The following is an 18418-nucleotide window of genomic DNA, read 5'->3' on the forward strand; positions in this document are numbered from 1 at the left end:
CAAAAGACTTAACTCGGTACCGAACTGAAGGTTAACATCAACAGACCAAGACACACCTGTCCCTCGTCCGGAGCGCGGCCCCAACGGGCAGGACGGACGGACGTCTTTGCCCCCACCACAGCTCGGTGACTCGCAGGGAAGTAAAGAAAAGGGCAACTTGCCCTCACCCAAAATGGCGGCCGGCACTCTGCGCGAGGACGCCTGCGCCGGGTAAGCGTTCTGTGACACTAATTCCCTTAGAGTGTCCTCCCTCGCACACCCCAGCACCCACCAGCGCCTGGCCCGACCTAGCCGCCTGCGCCCGGAAGTGACGTATAGGCGGCCGAGGTTCCCCCGCTGCATGATGGGAGAGTGTGTGGAGTGGGCGGGGGTTCTCCGCGGAGGAGGAGGTGGAGGCGGCGGCGACGGCGGAAGAGGGCGGAGGGTAATGGGATGGGGGTTCCGCGGCAGCGCTGAAACTCCGGGTGGGCATCCATGGCGCTGCTTCGCTGACAGGGCTGTGTGTACCTTGCCTTCTGCTCTCACCAGCTCCGCGTCGGAATAGCCGGTCCTTCCCCGGGGAGCCAGTTTCTCCCCGGCCCCCTGAGCCATGCCCATCGCGGCCGCCCCAGACGAGCCAGGTAAGCACCGCGGCTCCTCTCCCCCAGCAACGCTTGGGGGATGAGGGTGAGGAGACCCAGCCCACCTGCCAGACCCTCGCCGTGGCCCGGGACACCTGTCTACCGCGGAACCGGAGGCTGTGGGGAGGTGCCGGCTCTGCGGGCCTGCGGGCTCCGGGCTCGGGCTCTGCCCTTTCCGCGGCGGGTGCGGGGAAGCCGGCGGCAGCGCCCGAAGCGCACGGCTTCCTCCTTGCCACGCCAGGCACCTGCCGGGAAAGTAGGAGCCGTTCTCACCACCCCGGCCGCCGCGGGTTTGCCCTGCCCCTCCGCTTTCAGCAGCCCTCAGCTCCGCGCCGGCCGTTCCCTCCCGGGAGCTGTTGAGAACTTTGGGGCTTTGCTGGTGCTTTCTCTTTCCTCCTCCTCCTCCTCCCTCGTGACAGGTGTAAACACTGCCTGCTTCGCCCAGGTTGGAGGCCGGCTGCGACCGGAGTGTGCTGCTTCCAGTGGTCCCCAAGCAATCGGATTTTGAATACTCCAACGGGCGAAGGAGACGACCCCAAAGCTCACGCATCCCTTCCTGAGAGGACTTTTTCTGCTCCCTTCTTGCACTCCTCAAGAAACAATCTGTCTCCTCTCCAGATTGCGTTCTGAAAGTTGGACCCTTACTCTTAAAGCGCCCATTTTGGCAGGTGCTAATATCTGCTTGGGCTGGGGACAGTATAGGGCGAGCGGTGGTAGGGCCCTTTCTCCATTAGGAAAGTACTGAGCATAGCTAGATTTTTCTTTCTTTGGTTGGTTAATTCAAGTTATAGCTTGGTTTCCCATCGAATCTTCTGTGGGAGTCAGGGAAGGATTAACTCCAAACTCATATATGTAAATATTTTTTACTGGGGATAAGTGAGGCAAAAGCAGTGGTTCCGTTTCAGAGTTCTCGTTTTAGGAGAAGAAAAGTAGAACTTTACTTTTGAACTTGAATCTTCCCTTTCACTGGGTACGTTCACCTACTGCCAATGGGGGTGGTGTTGGAGGTTGGGAAGGGGAAACAATTTAATACTTAATGTTACATTTAACTTTTGCTTTTTGTTGGACTTTCAGACACATATTTGCTAAACTCTAGGTGAAACAATGTTTCAACACTCGTGTTGGTAAAAACGTGTACAGTTTATCTACATTTTATGCCCTTTGCCGGCTTACATGTTCCTTTTGGCAATTATTTTTAACTCTTTGTAGAAGTACTATATACGTTTAAACAAAGTGTCTATGGTGTTCTTCTAAATTTTGTCCATGAAGCTATTTCACATGGATTAAAAGATCCTTTGTAAACATATAGCCCAGTAAATGGCACCTAGCAAATGCCTCGTTTTTTCTAATTCCTCTGTTTATGTATCAGTTAGATATGTTGATTTATCCTCAAAGTATAGATACTTTTAAATCTTAAAAAGTCTCTTGAAAGAAATTGAGTAGATTCCATGTAATGTGTAGAGCATTAGTTTTGAGGTTTTCTGATTTTTTGACCTAGAGGCTGTTATAAAAATAATTCCACATCAAAACAAAGACGATGTGGCCTTAATTGCATTGATAAATTTTGGAGAATCCATTTACCTTTATGAAAATCATGTGTCTAGGTGAATCCCATTGTAAAATATCACCTTATATATTAATTTATAGTTAAAACTAATTCAGAGAAATAGTGAAATTTGAGTATCAAAAATGTTTTATTTTGTATGAAATCTAAAGTGCCTCTCTCAACAGTTAGAGAAATCTTTGTATAGCATCATATTGATAGATTACCCCATCTCTCCTAACCCTACACCCAAAATTCATAAGTTATAAATTATTTAAATCAAATGTTTATATTCTAAGTTAATGTTACTTACAGTTTGTAAGTTAAAAATGCTTTTCCCCTTCTATGCCTAGCATTTTACTTTCACTTCTTCTTTAAGTAGGCTAATGAACCTTTCCTACTTAAACTTCATAAGTATTTCTAGTTTTCATGCAATTTTGAAACTATCTGGCATTATATGGATTATATATTCTTTTGGTAATTAATCTTTTCTCAATCCGTATATATGCACATGCTGGATGTATACACATACATATAAGGTCACAGGTCCTTTTGCACCTAGTTAACTACTAGCACTGATATACACTACTTGGTAGGAGAGAGAGCTTTTCTAAGTGATTTATATATAGTATATTAACTCATTTAATCCATACAGTAACTCTGTAAGCTAGTAGGTGGCATTATCCCCATTTTTAGAGATAAAACTAATGTTAAGTAACTTGCCTAAAGTCAAACAGCAGGTAATAACTGACAGCCAGGTTATAATACGATACCATTTATGTGGTTTTAATATATGCAAAAATATACAATATATTCAGGGGATCAAGGACTAGGTAGCAAAAGTATAAAGACATGCATGGGAACGATAATGGCAAATTAGAATAAAAGTTACCTCTGGAGAACTAGAGGGGAATAAAGGATCTAGGAAGGGCCCTTGGGTTTCCTTTCAACCATAACTTCACTGTCTTTAAATCAGAAGCAGATTTGGTAGAAGATTAAGATTCAACACAATTAGGTGATCAATACTTGGTCATTCATTACATTTTCTCCCCCTAAACTTTGTTGTCTGCTTAAAATCATAACAAAATTAAAAGTTTAGGTTTTTCATTTAAAAAGCTATATAAAGTATCACTCTGTTTTTCAGCATAGTATATTTTAAAAGAAGACTGAGAAGGAGTTGGTGTTATTTTGTGTTGACTTCCTTTTAAAATACAAGAAGCCTCTACCTTAAAAGTATTTGAATTCAGAAATGTAACCATCTCCGGGTTCCTCTGTAGTAATTTTCCTTGCCTGGGATCTCCTCTGATTTCCTGCAGCCCTCTCAGTGTGGCCCTGTATCACACTCCTGGTTTCTGTTTCTGGCCTTATCCTAGGGTAGGACCATATAGGTCTGGATTAGACCTATTCCCTAGAAAAGGGAAAAGGTCTGAAACTATATAGTAGTGGGGAGATGGGAATCATTGCTCATTAGTTTTGGAGGAGTGAAAACAGAAGGAAAATAGATTTAAGACTCCTTCCTATCATTCTTCAGCCACCACCACCCCATTCTTAGTAACTTAAGTAAACCTTGCAGAGATAAATTGCTAATGAAATAAAGGTTGTCTGTATGTTCAAAGCTTAATTTGCAAGCACTGTTTTGGTGAATAGTTACCAGAGGAAAATCAAGTAGTAAATTATAATAAATTCGCATAGGTTCTATTTATATGAATGTTTACGACATGCCACAAACCATTTCAACTGAGTATCTACTAACACTATTGTATTCTCTTCTCGGCATTCATACAGCAAGTACTTACTGAGCGCTTGCTATATGTCAGGCTTGTTTTACCTGGGGACACTGAAATAAACAATCAAGGAAAAAAATTAACCCTCATATGCTTCAGTTCCTTACATATGTGTGCACACATGCATGTCTGTGTATGTGGATAGACAAAATATAGATAGCAGATGATGTTAAGTATTACGGAGAAAAAGAGAGTCATTTTGGGGAGATCGGCAAGTATAAACTTTTTGACTGAGTCAGGGTGGGAGATTGGTGGGACTTGCAGTTTTATGTAGGATCAGTCCAGAAAAGGCTTACGAGCTGCAGAAAGTGAAGAGAATAAAGGGGAAAGTGGTAGAAGTATGCCTGTAATATTCAAGATATTGCAAGCAGGAGAGTAGTAGGTGTGATCAGAAAGTTAGAGGGTAAGAGGGCAGTGTTGTAAGGACTTTGTAGACATTCCAGTGACTTAGGCTTTTCACTGTGTGTGATGAGAAGCCATCACGGGGTTTTTGAGTAAATATATGACAGTCTGTCTTTTGAAAGAATCTGTTTGGCAAGAGTGGAAGTGGGAAGATTCCACTAGGAAGGAGGTGGTTATAGTGATGCAGCTAAGAGATGATAGTGGCTTGAACCAAGATGGTGATGGCAATAGAGGTAATAAGAGGTGGTGGGGAAATGGAGACAATTGTACATGAAGAACAGTGAAAAAAAAAGTGGTAGCATAGTTTTTTGAACTGGAACCTTTAATAATTTACCTATTGCTAAACTTAGAAAACTTACACAGAGGTTCTGCCTCCTGAAAACTCAAGGCTGTCAGCATACTGCCTTTGCTCCCTTCATGTACCCTACATTCTAACCAAACTATATTATGTGACTTCTGCTCCTTGAAAGTTGCCACATGCTTTATCTTTAGCACCTGCTGTTTCCTCTCTCAATTAAAATCCTTCCCATTTCAAATTCTTTCCTTTATGAAGGTTTTTTCTTTTTTTACCATTTTTCCTCTTCCCAATCAAGTGAGATTTTTTCTTAGAATCCTTATAGATGCATTTTAGTTCATGTTTATATTCTGCCTCACATTGGCTTTACTGTTTTCTTGTATTGTCCCCACTGATTGTTAGTTTTTTAAAGGTTGTGACTCCTTTTACTCACTTCTACTACTTATACAACCTAGCATTTTTGTATGCAGTAGATGCTGAAGAAATAGTGGATGTACATATTTTTTAATTTTAAAAAATAGTCTTTTAGTACAGAAGCATTGTAGAAAATAGAAAACAATCATAATTTCATTTCCAGAGATCCGCAATGTTAACAGTTTAGTACATATCTTTTTACACATATATATTTATATATGTGCACTCTTTACCAAAAGGAAATCTTATTGTACAGATTGCTTTGTAGTTTTGCTTTGTTTTTGTTTTTAGTCAGCTAGACTCTCCTTACCCAGCTGATCCAAAAATGTTGCTTTACAGCTGATTTGCCAAAATTAGCATCCACTCCATATTATATTTCTATGGTTATTAAGATTATGAAAGGATAATATACTTATTATGGAAGATTTGGAACGTAAAGAAAACTAGTATGCCCCTTGATGGTAGTGGCTTATTATCTATTTTCCTGTTTGACCCCAAATAGTACTCAATTAAGAGGAATAATACAAGACAAATATCACTAGTCATCACACTACAGAAAGATAACTATTAACATTTTGGTTTTTCTTTACTTTTCTTCTCCCTATGGATTTATATCATCCATTTATATGTGTGTATATACACATAGAACATATATGTAGAAACCATGCATAGATTTTTACTATTAAATTGTGAGCATCTTCATGTTATTAAATATTCTTCAAAACATGATCATTAATGACTGTGTAGAACGACATGCAGTGAATTTCAAGTTTTCTCTGTGATTTCCTACAGATTATTTGGGTTTTTCCAGTTTTTACTCTCATAGAAAAACATCTTTGTGAACACATGTGGGTGTAAATCTTTGACGTTGTCCATGGTTATTTCCATAGAACTGAGTCTTAGAAGTGGAGTTACGAAATAAAAGGGCAAGCCAGTTGCCTTCCAAGAGATTCTAATAACATTGCTATCAGCACTGGTTGAGAGTAGTTATCATTCTGTAATCTCAGGTGATCAGTAATTGTGCATTTTTTGTTTTTTTCAAGCAAATGAATCCATTCTATTTATTTACTTTTCAATTAAGTTTAAGTCCTTGAGGGGTAAAGATTACACAGATTCTTGTGTCCAATGGCCTTAGCAGGAAAGTTGCTTCGGAATTTATCACAGGCTGTGCCACTGTTTCCATGAGCACTAGTTACCTTTCCCCAGGTGACTCTGCTGCTGTTTGGTTGCTACCAAGAGTCACTGTGTTGTTCTTTGCTTTATACACATAAGCACATCTTTTGCCTAGATAGAATTCAGTTTCATCTTGAGCATAAATACCTTCAATTTTCGAGAAGAGCTGTGTGCTTATAGCCAGCAAAAATGGCCTAGGACCACATTCTTGCAGACATATTTGCTGTCCAGACGTATTTGAAGTCCTGTTCCCAGCAGGCCTCCACAGGTTCCAAGATAGTGGGAAAAAGTAAATATGCAGTTTTTAAATCATTTACCTGAATTTTTACTTTGGATTTGGGCTTTTCAGCAGTATGGGATGTTTGCATCATTTAGGTGAGATCAGACGTGTTCAAGGTGGTATAGCCATAGACTGTTGGCATTATTTAATATTTTTGAAGGGTTTAAATATGAGATGTCCTTGTTTGATGTGAGGTTAAAATTGCTTAATACCATGCTCTTTTTAAAATAACTGTGAGCTGTTTAAGTACAAGAAATAGAATATTATTTCTTAGAACTGTGTTGTCCAATACTAAAGCCACGAGCCACATTTGGCTCTTGAAATAAAGTTAGACCAAAGTAAGATATGTTTTAAGTATAAAATACATATCAGTTTTTGAAAACGAATGTAAAATATATAATAGTTTTCCATTGATTACATAATATTTTTGATATTTGGGTTAAGTAAAATATGTTATAATTAAATTAATCTGTTTCTTTTTTAATTGACTACAGGGAAATTTAAAATTGTACATGAGGCTTGTGCTGTCAGGTGGGCAGTGCTCCCCTAGAGCACGACACTGACTTATTTGTATCTAAGATTAACTTCACTATTCTAGAAAGTAGGAAGTGTCTTCTTTTTTTTTTTTTTTTGAGATTTTCTTTATTTTTTAAGATTTTATTTATTCATTTCCAGAAAAAGGGGAAGGGAGGGAGAGAAACATCAATGTGTGTTTACCTTTCACATGCCCCCTGACTGGGGACCTGGCCCACAACCAGGGATGTTCCCTGACTGGGAATCAAATGGGTGACCCTTTAGTTCACAGGTGGGCACTCAACCCACTGAGCCATACCAGCCAGGGCAATAAGTGGCTTTTAAAAAAATCCCTTATACATTTAAGCCTGTCAGTATGTTTTTCACACTTTATAGTTTGCATAGTCATTTTCAAATTTTAAGTGTTTGATTACAAATTATAAGTTACTACAGTTCTTACGCTCTAAAAGAAATATATATAAGAGGACTTGGGGGAAGATGTTAGGAAACTTACCTGAGGAATTGACCCCTCATCTAAGAATTGAAGTATATGTGGGTATGTTTTAGGCAACAGGAATGTAGTCAGGTCTCTCTGGTATAAAAGACTGTTGCTGTCTTTGCCTTTGAAAAACTGAAAGAAGGTCTAGCTTAGAGCTTTGAAAACAATAGGGGAAGGGAGGAGGAATATGGCTAAAGAGATGGAGTTGGGTTTAATAGACTGTGTCAAACATTTTTTTTAGATATCACAAACATTAGACATGATCAGGCTGACTTTTTTAAATAATAGTGAATAAAGGACACATGGACAACAACTAAGGGGGGGTGGAAATGGGAGAGAGGTGGGGAGCACTGGGTGGGTGGGCTAGGATGGGAGTAAAAGAAAACTGTACTTGAACAATTAAATAAAAATTTTAAAAAATAATAGTCAGTGAGACTAGATGATAATGGCTGCTTAGACCAGAGTGGCATTAAAGGTAGTGGAAAGAGATATTTCAGAATTAAGGGATTTATGGCATAAAAAATATTCTTTGCAGATAGCAGAGGATGGGGAGTGCTTAAGTTTCTGGCTTTGTGACTGAATGGGTGGTAGGGCCACTGTGAGTTAGAGAGCTTGGGGAGAGGGCCAGATTTGGGGAAGAAGAACTCGGGCTCTCATTATGAACCTCAGGTCCAGATCTTAAGGAATTCACGTGGAGAGGACTAGCAGAGAGTCGGCTTGGCTGGACTGAGCTCCAGTGCGAGGGTTGGGCCGCAGGGATCAGTGCAGCAGGAGTTCTAGAATGTGGGGGTTAAAGCCTTAGGTGGGTAAGATCATTTGGGAAGAGTTGTAGGAAGAGAGCCTGGATGAGACTTGCTGCCAATTTGAGTGTGTTTAACACTCAGAAAATTTGTAAAACATATACCTCAAACCAAAAATCAGTATCTTGATTATGGGGGAATAGTAGATTCCTAAGATCACATTAGATTTGGTATTAGAGCCATCAGCAATCAATAAGGAAAAACAGATACAGAATTGGAAAGAAAAAAGTCAGGTACCCCAGTTGCTTATAATGTGACTTATAACATGGGGTACAAGTACCAAGAGCTTTCAGCTTTATAAACAGTACCCACCAGTTAGAAAATAGAAGTGGAGAGACCTCATTTTACATGAGCAGGCAAAAAAAAAAAAGGTATAATATCTAACAGTAACTTTACAACAGATGTAAGAACCCTACATTGCTAACAGATTAAATTTTTATGTTACACTTCCGCCAAGATGGAGGCATAGGTGGAAACACTGTGCCTTCTCCCACAACCAAGTTTGAATACAACAAAGGTTTGGAGAAACAAAGACAACCAAAAGACAGAAAATTGAATTATACGGAAGTCCGACTACATCTAACCCTTCAACGGGGACGGTAAGAGGGGCGGAGCCAGCAGCGAGCAGGGTCGGGCAGGACAGGGCCCCCGACCCAGGCGCGCAGGCAGACCAGAACCAGTTGGGGTGCGGGGCAGACTGCGGGCGCATATTCGCGCACAGTGAGACAGACCACGCAGGCCCCAGGGGGCAAGGGCTGACGGCAGTGGCACACTCGCGTGCAGTGGGACGAAACGCGTGGGCCCGGTGACGGCAGCAACTGCGGCACCACCGGTGAGGGCCGTGGCAGCAGGCAGCGGACAGGACACCATAGTCCCTCTTTGACCCCGCCCCCACATACAGCGTCACAACCCAGCGACTTCGTTGCCCTGTTCTAGTGAACATTTTAGGGCTCTGATCCTGCTATGGAACAGGCACGAACAACCTGAAAGATGGCGCAAGAAGAACTCAAAGTCCCAGAGCCAATAACTCTAAGCGACCGAGAAATTGCCAGCCTCTCAGAAGCACAATTCAGGACACTATTTATCAGGATGCTCACAGAACTGGTAGATTATAGTCACAAATTAGAGGAACAAAGTCACAAATTAGAGGAACATATGAAGGCTAAACTAATTGAAATGAAGGGAGATGCACAGGAAACCAATAGTGATGGAAAGGAAACGGGGACTCAAATCAATGGAATGGACCAGAAGGAAGAACAAAACATCCCACCAGAAAGGAATGAAGAAATGAGAATTCAAAAAAATGAGGAGAGGCTTAGGAACCTCCAGGACATCTTTAAACGTTCCAACATCCGAATTATAGGGGTACCAGAAGGGGGAAAGAAACAGCCACGAGTGGAAAACGTATTTGAACAAATAATAAAGGAGAACTTCCCCAGTCTGGCAAAGGAAATAGACTTCCAGGAAATCCAGGAAGCTCAGAGAGTGCCAAAGAAGTTGGACCCAAGAAGGAACACACCAAGGCACATCATAATTACATTAGCCAAGACCAAAATGAAGGAGAGAATCCTAGAAGCATCAAGGGATAAGGGGACAGTCACCTACAAAGGAGTACCCATCAGACTGTCAGCGGATTTCTCAAAAGAGACCTTACAGGCAAGAAGGGGCTGGAAAGAAGTATTCCAAGTCATGAAATCCAAAGACCTACAGCCAAGATTGCTTTATCCAGCAAAACTTTCATTTAGAATGGAAGGACAGATAAAGTGCTTCTCAGATAAGGTCAAGTTCAAGGAGTTCATCTTCACCAAGCCCTTATTATATGAAATGCTAAAGGGACTTATATAAGAAAAAGAAGATGAAAAATATGAACAGTGAAAGGACAGCAAACACACAGTTATTAACAACAACACCTAAAACAAAAGCAAACCAAGAGGACAGCTAGATCAGGAGTGGAACCATAGAAATGAAGAACACATGGAGGGTTAGAAACAGGGGGGTGGGAGGGGGAGAAGGGGGGAGAAGGCACAGAAAATAGCATAGATGGTAGGTAGAAAATAGATAGGGGGGAGGGCAAGAATAGTGGGGGAAATATAGAATCCAAAGAACTTGAGATATGTGGTTATAAACTAAGGGGGGGAGAATGGTGGGGGAGGGAGGATGCGGGTGGAAGGGAATGAAGGGGGGGAATAGAACAACTGTAATGGTAAAATCAATAAAATATATCTTTAAAAAATTTATGTTAAATTTAACAGTTCTGATAATAGTGGAGACCATCCCTAAGTTACATGTTCTTATTCTTAAAATCTTAACTTTAAATACTTTTTGAAGCAAGATTTCTAGGAGTAGGATCTTTAATATTTGCATGTCTTACTGAGACCACAGTTTTTTTTCAATATATGAAACGAATATTTCTGCCTCACCCACCCTCCCTAGTAGGTATTTTAGTTGTTTTATTTTTAGTCATTGTTTATGTTTTAGGATATTCTGTTTTTAGTCTTTTTTGGTTTTGTTTTTTGCTTTCATTTTTGCTGTGATTTACCATCTCCCATCTTGTTTATTGGGAGGATGCGGAAGTGTTGATGTGGAATATTTGCAGATAAAATACGTCTGCAGTGGCATTTAAAATGCGAAGCATTGACTTACTATCTTAAGGCTTTTGTTTTTAGTGGCTATTTATAAAATGTAGTGAACCTGTGGGTAAGATATTACTTAACCCTTTTTATTGAATGTGTGTATCCTTGGATGCTATCCCAATAGCATCCTTATTCCTAAAGAAAACAATCTGTACCAAGAGTTACAGGTATCAGAATCAGAGTTTCTCTTACCTGAAGCCCAAACAGAATGTTTGAATATCCACTACTTTTTACTGTAGTTAAGTCACCATTTCTTCTCATTCCTTTACGTATTTCAGACTATTTCCCCTACGTCATAATGAGCCAGCAATTGATAGTTTGTTGTCTCAGTAGCTTTCAGAAGTTTACTTGAAGCACAGTACAAGTGTCAACACCTATATAAAAAGTGCAGATTTTAATCAGATTACCAGTGACCTTGGTTTCCAGAAGTGGAAACAAGTTTTTCTTGTCGCTCACACTCATTTCTTAATGCTCAACTACAAGTGAAATTGTGATTAATTTTTAAAGGTTTTTCCAAGAATTGTATACCATTTAAACCATATACATAATTATATGTTTCAAGGATTATTGCGGTAATTTAAATTTGGTCCTTTATGGAAATTTTCCAAGTTTCATTTTTAAGAAAAATATTGAAGATTTAGTGAACTTTTTATATTTAAAATTTTAAGAGTGTTAATTCTCTTAGTGATAGTTAAGTATAAATGTAAGGGAAAACTTTTTAAAAGAAAAAGTACTATTTCATTGATTTACCTTTCTCAGTGAGTTCAGCAGTGAAGTTAGAGACATTATGTCATTCCCAGAATTATAAAGCCCAGTGATATTCTCCTGGAAGCTTAATACAGTGGTTCTCAGCCTTCACTTCACATTGGAATCACCTTTGAAACTTTTCTTTAAAATGCAGATATTAAGGTCCACATTTAAAATGCATCTATTCTATTTTTAAAAAACAATACAAAGTTAGGATTGAGGAGTATTGGTTTATTACAGTCTCTTGGAGAGACAAACAGGGAGACAAATTTGATTTACTTTGTTAAGTATAATGAAAGAGGTAGATATAAAGAAGAATGCTTAATTCAGACAGGCAGCCCGACATAATGAAAGGAACCCGGGCTTTAATGTTAAAGCCCTACTTTCCATACCTTACTCTGTGGGACCTTGAATGAATATTTGACCTCACTGAACCTGTTTCTTCATCTGTAAAATGGATGGTTGGGATTAAATTAGATAATGTTTGAGTAAGCACTTTGCACAATACCCATCACATCGTGGCCTGATCAGTACTGGTGTTCTCACTTCACAGGAAACTTCGTGCCTAAATAGGGTCTAAATAGGGTTTTGAAGACTTACTGTATGGGTTCTCCGGACATATAAGAATAAGAAATTAGAAAAAAATGGCATATGTGACGATTTGAAGGTAACATGGTGCCAAAGGAGTAACTAAGGGGTACTTTCATCCGGCTGGAGCAGAGAGGGAGTATCTTAGCTCTTTTGGCTGAAATAAGGAGTTTCAAGTGGATAGCAGTAATCCTGGCCAAAAATAATGAGGCCCTGAGATAAGGTAGTAGTAGTGGGATGTTAAATACAGTCAGGAGATGTTAAGGATTTAATTTAGAGTTGATTTAATTTGGGAAAGGGACAGGATAGAGGAAACAGTCAGGAGTAATAGATTTCTAGATTTAAAATTCAGAATATTGTATAGAAACAAATGGTTTCAATTTGTTTTTTGAGTGGAGGTTAACTTCAGTTTGGGACATATCTTGGAACATTCAGGTAAATATATTCAAAAAGGCATTTGGGTGGGTATGTCTGGAGTTTGGGCAGCCCACAGATAGAAGTTTGGGCATTATATGAATATAAAAACAAAAGCTGGGTGACATCTCTCAGGAATCAGAACATTGGGAGGCCAAGGCCAAGACCTGGCAACACTGACACTTATGAGCAAGCAGAAGAAGCAGATCCATTGAACAGGAGAAAGGATTTGACAAGTAGGAGGACAATAAATAGAGAATGCTTCTTAGAGATGCTTTTTTTCACTTAAAAATGTATTTTTGACACCTTTACCTATCAGTTATATAGCTTTATCTTTTTTTAATGGCTGTACTTTTTATTTATCCTATCCCTTGATAGATATTGAAGTTATTTTCCATTGCTTTTAAAAAAACAAACAGTGCAGGAATTAATAATTGTGTGGAAATAGCTTTTCATGCTTGTGTGAATGCATCTGTAGAATATGTCTTGGAGATGAAGTTGTCTAGTTAAAGAAATGTGCATTAAAATTTTCATATATTACTAAATTGCCTGGAATTAACTATATACTCTCACCAATAGTATCTTTACTTTTATCTTTGAAGTGGCTTCCTTCCTAGATTGAGGGTAGTATAATTTGAATAATAAATACCATTTTTTATTTGTTACTTTTATGCACAATTCTTTAAAGAGTAAAGGAACACTTATATCAAATTACTTCAAATAATGTAACTTAAGAATAATGTAACTTAAGAATGCACTTCTTTGTAAGCATCACATCAAGATGGAATTCTTTGTTCTAAAAGAAGCTCTGTTTCCTCCTCTTTGGTGCTGGAAGCAGCGGTTGAATTTGGAGGAAGTGGTGAGAGGAACGAGAGTGATAGCATTACTACTGTGAGATGGTTCAAACCTAGAACAAAACTGTTGTATGCAAACAGTTCTTGTTATTATAGACATACTAATATGACCAATACAATTTCTATGCAAAGAGTTTTTACATAAATATTTTGAAGTTTTTTTTTCTTCTTGTAGCAAACTTTAAGCAATGGCTATTCTTGTAAAACTGATTATTGGACAGTTGATGGCTTAAAAAACACCCAAGATGGAAATACTAAAGAAGTTTAAGTTGCCAAAATTACACTGCTTACACAATTGAAAGGTAAAATATATGGACAAATGTCCCAGCTGTCTTGTTTAGTTTTAATTACTTATCTGACATTGTTTGCAACACCTGTCTGAAAGGAACCACTGGCTTTCTCCAACCTCAGTGATACTAAGAGTATTTGTGGGTAAATTGACTGTTAGTTTTTTGTCATTCTCTCTAAATTTATCAGTGTCCTTTCATCAGCTTCCCCCCCTTTTTTTTCTTTTTACTTTGGGTTGTGACCTGTTTCTGGTTTGTAAAATCAGTTTAGGGGGTCACAACTAGCTTTTGAGACAAAATGAAATAGAACTACAGATATCAAGAGTGCACAGAGAATAAGAGTATAAAGTTGGTGAAACTTTCTCTTTTAAATGCACATATGTGTATGTTGGATAATCATGGGGATACAGTTTTAAAAATTCCATTTATATGACAGGATAATTCTCAAATAATTTCTAACCAAAGATATAATGGTGCATTGCAAGTAATAAATATTACCTGTTTTCTTTTTACCCATTAGCCTTTCTACTCTCAGGAGAAAGTAAAACTTTAAACCAAGCAATAACACCATTAAAAAGTCAGCCAGCTAGAAATCTGTTTGCCATGGGAATTCCTTTCATAGTTTTCATGAAATTATTGGTACAGGTAAGACTCACTTTTGGTTTTACCTGTGTATACTAATCATGAGCACTATTTTAGAGTGTGTTTATATTTGATTTTTCAGCTATACAAAGCATTTGTTTTGTGATAATTTGCCCAAAGAATGCCATTATATGTAATTATGTATGGATAATTTATAGACTGTTTTTTAAGCTTGGTTCAGTTCTGGTTTCCCTCTGTTGCCTCACATGTCTCTAGGCCATTTTTCCCTCAGTTGGTGGGTGGTCAAGAAACAAATTAAAGTAAAACTAATTGGCAAAGACATACTAGTTTATGAGATAAATCTGCTGTTGCATAGCTCATATTTTAAGGCCAAATTCATACATTTTAGATTATCTGAGACATTGTCTGCTTTCTTCCTCATTAGCCCAGATAATTGAATTCTAACTGCACTTGGTTGTAGTTTTACAACTTTCAGTGGATGTTTTCTTTTCTAAAAGGTGAGTTGCTCTCACGGTAGGCGTTTATAGTATAGAGAGTAGCACCATCAGAGGACAAGCAGCTGCCAAAGGCCGGCCAAGTTGTACCTGTTATAGTTACAGACTACAGTGCTGTTTGCAGTTAAGAACATCCATAAAGTAGGTTGTCCTGTTTTGTTTGTTTGTTTGTTTTCTAAAATTCCCTGGGATCTTGAGGTTTAACTCATCAGTCTTGATCAGAATACTAATTTAAACTTTATAGAAAGAAATTTCTTTCAGAGCATGTCAGCTAATCGTGTTGGCTGATTGCAAAGTCTGTGGGAAAATTTACATGAAGTACTAAAGAAAGTTGCTGGAAGCATAGAATAAAAGCGAGGGAAATTAGATGGACTATCCAGAGTAGCATCACACTCTGGTGACACCAGCCGACACCTCCACTACGCTGAGCAACTGCCTCACACCGAAGCAAGATACTCATGTTACCTAGTCTATTAAAAATACGTGAACAAATTTTTGTCCTTTAGCTGTTTTTTTTTTTCCTGGCTTACCCGTGAGTACTACCCCTCTCAATATGTTCTTTCTTCAGATACATTGCAACAAATGATTGGACTTGCTTTCATATGTGTCACATTTCAGGCCAGCCTCACTCAGACTAAATTTAAATATTTCCTATCTTTTTTTGGTGGAGCACTAGGAGACCAGAGCTAGGGTTGTAGAAATAAATAGTGAGGGGAGGAGGGCGGGAGCGGGTGGAGGAGGAGGAGACCGTTCAAGAGTAACCAGTGGAATAATGCCCCAGCAAGAACAGTAATACAATAATGTATTCAGTTCCTACTATGAGCCAGGCCCTGAGGATGGGAGTTCAACAACAGAGGCCTATGTCTGCACAGCATTTCCAGTCTTTTGAGCTCAACTAAAGTAACTCTTGTAAGGGCAGTTTCAGTGGAGTGGTACAGTGGAAGCCAGATTGTGCTGGGTTGAGGAGTAAGTGGGAGGTTAGGAATAAAGATAGTGAACAGACAGAGCCCTTCAACAAGGTTGGCGGTGAGGAGGGAGGAGAGCTAGAAGGGCATGGAAGGAAGAGGTTTGTTTTGTTTTGATCTGATTTGTCTGAGGATGGGTGAGTCTTGAACATTCATAGTCTGATGAGAAAGCATCAGTAGTAATGAAGAAATTCAGAGAGCCCCCTGAACAAGGAATTGAGAAAATAAACTGAATGTCCAGGGGTTAACTCCAGCCAATATTGTGGAAGTAGATTTTAGTGAAGGGACATGAAATTGAAGTAGTTCCTGCTTTTAGGTTGTAAAGTTTTGGGAGTGTTGGGGTGGAAATTAGAGTGGCAGTTCATTCTGCAATAATACAATAAGAGCAGATAGTACTGGGCTCAGGGTCAGGGGGGAACCTGTTTTCCAAGAGCTAATACATCTATCCTCATGCTGCTTCTGTTCTGTTGCCTTTGTTATCAGCAGTTATCCAGTGTGATTTATTCAGTTTCAGTTAGAAGTGCCTTTGAGGAAAAAATAGCTAGTAAACTCTCAAGCATGGTCAGTTGATATGACAACTTGAAACAATTTCTAATGTTTTTATCTTGTTTAATTTTTACTGTGAAACTATGCAAACATAAGTAAAATGGTTTATGGAGTTGCATAAAAAGCTGAAATATACAATGAAAGAAAAGCTCTTAGGAATTTTTTAAAACTAGCTTCTATAAAATGATAATTCATTGCTGTTTAGCAACATTCATTGAAGAATGAATGTGTGTTACTGATCATGTTGTCATTTACATGTATGTGATATTTGTACTTTTGTGAATGATCCCTATTGACCTCAAAACCAGGAAGACAAAAACTTTGGTTGTCACTTCTGGCAGTCTGGCCTTTTGAGGCTGATTAGTATAGGTATAAAGATATTTTGCTGCTTATCTTCATTGTTTACTACTTTTTTACTACTGTGCACATTAATATTGAAATGAGATTCACTTCTTAGCATTTTTGTTGTTTATACTTTTTCCATATTGGCTGGTAAGCACCTTTTTTTCTCCAAGGTTTCTGAACAAGTCAGTAATCTTAGAAGAGACCAATTCTAATATTTGCTGTTAATTATATCAGGAGGTAATGTAGTAAGACATTTTTCAGATACTTCATTAGTTGTGACTGATTCACCACTTACTAGTTATATTACTGCGAGGTATTATTTAACCCTTTTAAGCTTTTATTTCTTCATCTGTACAATAATAATAGTAAGTCCTTCCTCATAGTGTAGCATGAGGACTAGGTGAGGTAATTAATGAGTGCTTTTCATACGGTATCCAATATTGATACTGGTATAAGCAGAGAACAGAAACACATGGGATATGCTATTTTTTAACAGATGTTTTAAATAGTACTGCACATTATTGTGCATTTGAGGACATAGTGATATATTGATGTAATTGATATCTCTGATGGCTTTGGTTTTTGTTTTTGAATTGACAGATTCAAAGGAATTATGAGATCTCTTACAAATGTTTAGCTTTGGATTGTGGAAGTTTTATTAAGTAGACTTAATAAAGACCCTTTCGTTTGTCCTGATAACAAACGAAAAAACCTTGCTCAATTCTTTACTAAAAGGCATCTGTTTTTAGGGCTTCTCCCTGTTTTGTCAGCCACCAATTGAGCTAATATGCTGAGGACAAAGCACTTAAAAAGAGAAAATAAAAAAGATCATTTTTGTAGGTACAAATTTTAAAAGCATGAAAACTTTTTCAACATTATGGTTTAATTATCCCTAAATGTATTGAAAACCAAAAAGTTAACTAAAATCCAAAACTTTACAGGACTCAGAAGAAGGACTCTTCTATTTCTTTATGACAAAATTACCTTTTTAAAAATTTGTTCTTACTGACTTTATTAGGGTGACGTTGGTTAATAAAATTGCATAGGTTTCAGGTGTACATTTCTATAATACAAGATGACTCTTAAGCAGGAATGTAGGCTGGGCAGATGCATTGACAGTACATTTTGATAGTATCTTAAAACTCCCGTGAGGATATTACAGTAAAGATTTTAGTAATATGAACTTATGTAATAACAGGGAACATTTATAGTGCAAATTGATACTATTAATTGCTTATGTGACATTTTCACTTAATTTTTCTAAATAAAATACAGATTTTTCTTCACTCACCAAATGATATAACAAATGACTAATTATAAACCTCAGACATACTGTGGTAGAAAGGTAGTGATTTTTTTGTGTGTGATCCTTTAAGTAAACCTTGCTATTATAGTCTGTATTATTTACATCAGTAGCATAACTTTAGATACAATTATTTGTCCTTTCCTTTTTCTTACCATCACCCTTCCTGCTTGCGTTCTCCACACCCATGCATTGCCCATCACTGTCTCCATAAAAATAAATTTGAAGTGAAGGGTCCTCAGTAAAGCTGGATTGTATAATGTAGGTGTGCTTATCTGGCCTTGAGAGTTGGTGTGTATGTGGATGCTGCTGGTGC

At 38.4% G+C, this 18418-nt stretch overlaps 1 protein-coding gene across 2 annotated transcripts in view; it reads left to right on the forward strand.

Annotated features, from left to right (window-relative positions):
• Nucleotides 1-537: 537 nt before the first annotated feature.
• AFTPH (aftiphilin) overlaps nt 538-18418 on the forward strand; it is a 62533-nt gene continuing 44652 nt past the window's right edge. For both annotated transcript variants that reach the window (XM_037048036.1, XM_037048037.1), the window contains exon 1: nt 538-620. The gene's annotated coding sequence lies outside the window, so the exon portion shown is untranslated. The remainder of the gene's footprint in view (nt 621-18418) is intronic.

Source organism: Sturnira hondurensis, unplaced genomic scaffold (genome assembly GCF_014824575.4).
Source record: "Sturnira hondurensis isolate 20B ecotype Veracruz unplaced genomic scaffold, ASM1482457v3 Scaffold0006413, whole genome shotgun sequence".
NCBI lineage: Eukaryota > Metazoa > Chordata > Mammalia > Chiroptera > Phyllostomidae > Sturnira > Sturnira hondurensis.